Consider the following 6,316-nt stretch of genomic DNA (forward strand, 5'->3'; position numbering starts at 1 on the left):
ACTTTGGGGTTCAGGTACATAGATCATTGAAATGTCATGAACAGGTGCAGAAAATAATCAATAAGGCAAATGGAATGCTGGCCTTTATATCTAGAGGACTGGAGTACAAGGGGGTAGAAGTTATGGTGCAGCTATACAAAACCCTGGTTAGACCGCACCTGGAGTACTGTGTGCAGTTCTGGGCACCGCACCTTCGGAAGGACATATTGGCCTTGGAGGGAGTGCAGCGTAGGTTTACTAGAATGATACCCGGACTTCAAGGGTTAAGTTACGAGGAGAGATTACACAAATTGGGGTTGTATTCTCTGGAGTTTCGAAGGTTAAGGGGTGATCTGATCGAAGTTTATAATATATTAAGGGGAACAGATAGGGTGGATAGAGAGAAACTATTTCCACTAGTTGGGGATTTTAGGAATAGGGGACACAGTCTAAAAATTAGAGCCAGACCTTTCAGGAGCGAGATTAGAAAACATTTCTACACACAAAGGGTTGTAGAAGTTTGGAACTCTCTTCCGCAAACGGCAATTGATACTAGCTCAATTGCTAAATTTAAATCTGAGATAGATAGCTTTTTGGCAATCAAAGGTATTAAGGGATATGGGCCAAAGGCAGGTATATGGAATTAGATCACAGATCAGCCATGATCTTATCAAATGACAGAGCAGGCACGAGGGGCTGAATGGCCTACTCCTGTTCCTATGTTCCTATGTTCCAATGCATAGAATTATCAGGGCCAGACTGATCTCCTGGTCCAGTTTCAATTGCTAAAGGTGTCATAGAGGAATTTCCCAGATTTTTGGTCCCCCTATTTGGCCTAGGTTTTTATTTGGTTATTCACCTCTCCCAGGAGATCACATGGTTTCAGGTGGGGAGTATATATATTGTGATACACAAGGTATCACTGAGAATCCTTAGGCTTAGGGACCCTAAAAGAATGCTGACCTTACCCCTTGCTAAATAGTTCACGACCACTGTATTGCAACATGCTGAGGGTAGAACAATAACATTGTTATTGTTCTGTTATGTCCTAACAGTGCAGGTGACTTGATAGGACATTGTGCAACTGGAACATTCTGTGGTTTGGAGATGATTGTCCGGTTGAGTTGTTTACTGGACATTGTGCAGCTGGAACAGGTTAATAATTACCTTGACCTTTAAGTGTTTTGAACCAGGGCATGACTACCAGAATGTGTACATGTACCACTTATGATTGGCTCCTGATAATCTGCTGTTATGCTAATGCTCTTGCAAAAAAATGTATAAGAATGTAACCCTTTGACTGTAGTTTTGCCTTTCTCTGCTGGACTCACTAGAGTAAAGCCCCGCGGAAAATAAAGATCTATTTAATTCTGAAGGTGTGTTCAAGTCAGTGTTTGCTGAACCAGACTGAGGGAAAAGAATCCAGATCAACATTTGATGTCAGAAGTGGGATCTCAACTGTCGATCACCGAGAGTTCGCGGAATAAGAGGCGGATCGTCTCGGACACCGAGGAAGGAGAGGGCGCCCCGATGTGAGTAAAACTTTCTTTTGCTACTTCGGCTTTCCTAAATCTGTTAAGTCTGATGACGGATCGTCCAATCGCTAACCCTCGTGTGGCGTCCTTACAAGATCCAGGTCAGTCTGGCGAACACCGGAAGAAACAGAAAGTAGGTCAGTGATTATACATCACTGAGGGTCAGCATAGTCTGAGGGTCAGCATAGCCTGAGGGTCAGCTTAGTCTGAGGGAAAAAGCGAGTTCAAGTGTTGCGCATATACAGTGGTCTTAATTGTTTAACTGTTTAAAGAGACGGGATGGGTAATTGTTTAGATACCACTAATGAGCCAGGTAGTGCCTTGTAGACTCTTTGTGCAATGGCTGGCCTTGCCTTGGTTGAGGGAGACGATGATGATTTAGATGAATGGACCCGTAGGTGTCCGACGGCACCCCCAGCCCCTATTGCCCCTCCACCGCACGTTCCTGATCCAACTGTGTTTATTCCCCCTCCGGTCCCTCACGAGACCGCGGCGGCTATTTTCCCTGCACCTACCAGTACGGTTCAGGTTAACAACCCCTTGCCTGCTCCAGCAATAAGGCAACGTCACAGAAGCCCCTGGTACACTGACCCAATTGCCTGGCGTACCCGGAGTAAGACCAGAGACCCATCACCCCCACCCTCTAGCCCCCCACCCATCCCACCTGGCCTGAGAAGACGGAGAAATCAGAGGCAACTGACCCAAAATCAGGAAACGGGCAATTATAGAGACCGACGTAGTGAGACTTTAGAAGAAGAATTATCCTCATTGGACCCAGACTCTGATACTGAGTCCTCAGTCAGGACTAAGGCAATCCCTCGGCAGTTACCAATGAGGCAGATGCCTAACCCCGCTTTTAACCCAGCTAACGCCGTGGCAGCCGGCAACCCCCGAACATTAGATGTGTCTTGCCCATGGAAACCCAACGAAATAATGGCCATTCTAACCGGGATGCCGGATAGAAAGAAATCACCTACCTCATTTGTAGACTTCCTTCGGACCACCATTTCCGTTTATAATGCGGAATCAAGAGACTTGTGGGCATTAGTACGGCAAGTTTTAACCCCTGCTGAGCACGCAAGATTCTTGGCTAACTTGCAGTTTGCAGATCACGCTGCATTGGCAAACCATTATGCACAGAATGATGCTCGCGAACGGGTTATACTTACTGCCTTAACCACCAACCTACAAAAGCCGATTGACATATCCAAGGTCTTAGATACCAAACCTAAGGGAGGTGAGGGAGCAGAGGAATTTCTAGAAAGATTCTCCGAGGTATACCGGAGTCAGTCAGGAGATGCAAACTATCAGGATGGAGCAAACTCACCACAATACTGTGCTATCCTGATAAGCTGCCTACCGACTCAGGTCTCTGAAGCAATTAAGACTAACAATATGGACTGGTCCGACAACAGTCCCAGCCAGATGGCTAGGGCAGTAAGATACTACTGGAAAGAAAGTAAGAATCAGGAAAATCAACCGCAGGAAAAAGGAAGAGCGGAAACCCATCCCAGATAGTGCAGGATACCAAATGGAACCCCAGTATTGTGTCCCAGGATGGGTTGATGGACAAGGGTACGGGTATGTTAGACATCCTAACGGACCAACTGCCCCTAATTATGGCCCTCCCTACGCTCACCCGAGACATAGCTTCGACACTAGAAGAGGAGGAGGGAGACAAGCAGGGTCAGACGCCTGTTTCAACTGTGGTCAGCAAGGCCATTGGAGCAAGGAATGTCCCTCCCGTAGACAAGGAAGATGGGGCTATGTGCAAGGACAACAGCAGGGAGGTTGGCAAGGGAATCGAGGACGAGCAAGATATCACGGTATATAGTTCGCACTCGGTAACGGCACTGTTGGGACAATTGCAGACCCAACACCTTACCATGGCCCGACAAAATAAGTATGAAATTTATCTACTGAACAACCCAAAACTGCAGTTTAAACATTGTACTACCATCAACCCAGCATGCTTTCTTACAGAACCACCACAGGAACAAACGGTTCCAGGACATGATTGTTTATCTCTGATCAGGGAGGATGCCTCAGTAAGTGACGATCTATCTGACACCCCAATAAAGGACCCGGATGTAACCATGTACTTGGACGGGAGTGCATCTATCGGCCCCCTAGGAGAGAGACTTTCAGGGTTTGCAATAATAGATCATGATGGCAATACTGTAGAATCAGCAGCCTTTGAGCTCCCCTATTCCGGGCAACAGGTGGAACTGTTTGCCCTGATAAGAGCTTGTGTCCTTGGGAAAGACCAAAGGGTTAATGTGTACACAGATTCAAGGTATGCTTTCGGAGTGGTTCACGACTTCGGACAATTATGGAAAAACAGAGGGTTTCTGACTTCTGCAGGCACGCAGATTTCCTATCAGAAACTAGTCTCAGATTTATTACAAGCCCTCATGCTACCAAAACAGATCTCTGTCATGAAATGTTCTGCACATACGACAGGACAAACCCCAGTAGATATAGGGAATAGATATGCTGATCATGAAGCTAAGGAGGCGTCCCAGAAACAGAGGGTGGTTGTCCCTAGAATGATGAGTCAGACTAAAAGCTCAAACCAAAGCAAGTCTCCCTCGGAAAAACCAATGCCAACCATCCAAGACGTCATTAAATTACAGGAGGACGCTCCTGACTGTGATAAACAATTGTGGAAACAACTTGGTTGTACTTATGACTGTGTATCTAAATCATGGGTCATCCCTGCGGGGCAGACTTGTATGTCAGAAGAATTAGCATTATGGGTTATTGAATGTGTACACTTTGCAACTCATTGTGGTGCCAAGGCTACTAGTGACACGTTACTGGCCACATGGTGGCATCCTAGGTTGCAAGCCCTAGCTCAGGGCATCAGTAGTCGTTGCCTCATTTGTCAACGACACAACCCTGGGAAGGGAGTGCCTTGCGACTGGGGAAAAACCCCTTTGCCTGAAGGTCCCTTTGAGACCCTCCAGATGGACTACATTGAGTTGGAAAGATGTCAGAGTTATAAATATGTTCTAGTTATTGTTGATGTATTTAGTAAATGGATAGAGGCCTATCCGACTACGGATAACAAAGCCTCCACGGTTGTAAAAGTCCTGATGAAAGAGATCATCCCTAGGTATGGAATTCCAAATCAATTAAGTTCAGATAATGGCCCTCACTTTGTGGGTCAGGTAAACAAGGAATTCTGCACCCAAATGGGCATCAAACAACAGCTACATTGTGCCTACAGGCCACAGGCCGCTGGTTTGGTCGAACGTGCTAATCAAACGTTAAAGAATAAACTGGCTAAACTGCAGGCAGAGACGGGTACTAACTGGCTCAAACTTCTCCCTGTAGCCTTATTCCAGATACGTACTACCCCGGCCGGTGCAGCAAGGCTAAGTCCTGCTGAAATTATATATGGTAGGCCTCTCAAGACCCCATGGAACCAGAACGTTCCGAAAACCGTCCACTTTCACCACATGACGACAGAAATGACTAACTATATTTTGTCACTAACCAAGGTATTGAGAAGCCTCCACTCCCGGGTATGAGCCGCCTACGTCGAACTTCCTACTATAGCCAGTCCATCTAAAATCAAGCCCGGAACGTACGTATTGATTAGGAATTGGACAAGGAAAGGACTGGAACCTCGTTGGGAAGGGCCCTACCAAGTCCTACTCACCACCCCTACTGCTGCTAAAGTAGAGGGGAAGAGCGCTTGGGTTCACCTCCACCACTGTAAAACTATCAGTAAAACTTGAAATGCTAACTTCTCTTTTCTTCCAAGAAATCTTCCCTATACAGGTGTGTCATGACCAGCCATGAGGGCCTTGCTATGGATCTCCTGCCTTGGACTCTTGCCGACCCTAGGAGTAACCAGAAAAAGAACATGTCGACAGGACCAGCCTGAACACATACACCATCTATGCCAAGGAGACATACTGCGGTGCAACGATGATGACCCAGAAGGATTCGGAAAGTGGGACGTCACCCGGATAGACGGATGTACCGGGCTCCTGAGGCAGTTGGGAGGTCGATTAGATGGCGGTCTGCCGTGTCATTGGACTGAATAAAGTACATGTGACCGAGTACGAGGCCCTACCAAGAGGGGACCAGGGACCGATGTACTGATTGGTTATCATGGAATGATAAAAGGGGGGAATGAGAATCCTTAGGCTTAGGGACCCTAAAAGAATGCTGACCTTACCCCTTGCTAAATAGTTCACGACCACTGTATTGCAACATGCTGAGGGTAGAACAATAGCATTCATTATAAAGTATCCTGTTATGTCCTAACAGTGCAGGTGACTTGATAGGACATTGTGCAACTGGAACATTCTGTGGTTTGGAGATGATTGTCCGGTTGAGTTGTTTACTGGACATTGTGCAGCTGGAACAGGTTAATGATTACCTTGACCTTTAAGTGTTTTGAACCAGGGCATGACTACCAGAATGTGTACATGTACCACTTATGATTGGCTCCTGATAATCTGCTGTTATGCAAATGCTCTTGCAAAAAATGTATAAGAATGTAACCCTTTGACTGTAGTTTTGCCTTTCTCTGCTGGACTCACTAGAATAAAGCCCCGTGGAAAATAAAGATCTGTTTAATTCTGAAGGTGTGTTCAAGTCAGTGTTTGCTGAACCAGACTGAGGGAAAAGAATCCAGATCAACATCACAATTGTATGGGACAGCCTGGATGGACCAGAGGGTCGTTTCCTGACCGTAATTGTTTGTATGTTCGTGTATAAGGCTACACAAGCTCCCTTTTGCCCCCTCTGGCTTTTCTTAAGATTCTATACCATAGAATATTATA

The 6,316-nt window shown here is 46.2% G+C and overlaps 1 long non-coding RNA gene across 1 annotated transcript; it reads left to right on the forward strand.

Annotated features, from left to right (window-relative positions):
• The first annotated feature begins 1,310 nt into the window (after positions 1-1,310).
• On the forward strand, positions 1,311-6,099 carry LOC137318969 (uncharacterized). The gene is made up of 2 exons (XR_010961987.1): positions 1,311-1,511; positions 5,287-6,099. It is a non-coding gene; the product is annotated as an uncharacterized lncRNA (long non-coding RNA).
• The last annotated feature ends 217 nt before the right edge of the window (positions 6,100-6,316 follow it).

This window comes from Heptranchias perlo, chromosome 3 (assembly GCF_035084215.1).
Source record: "Heptranchias perlo isolate sHepPer1 chromosome 3, sHepPer1.hap1, whole genome shotgun sequence".
Lineage (NCBI taxonomy): Eukaryota > Metazoa > Chordata > Chondrichthyes > Hexanchiformes > Hexanchidae > Heptranchias > Heptranchias perlo.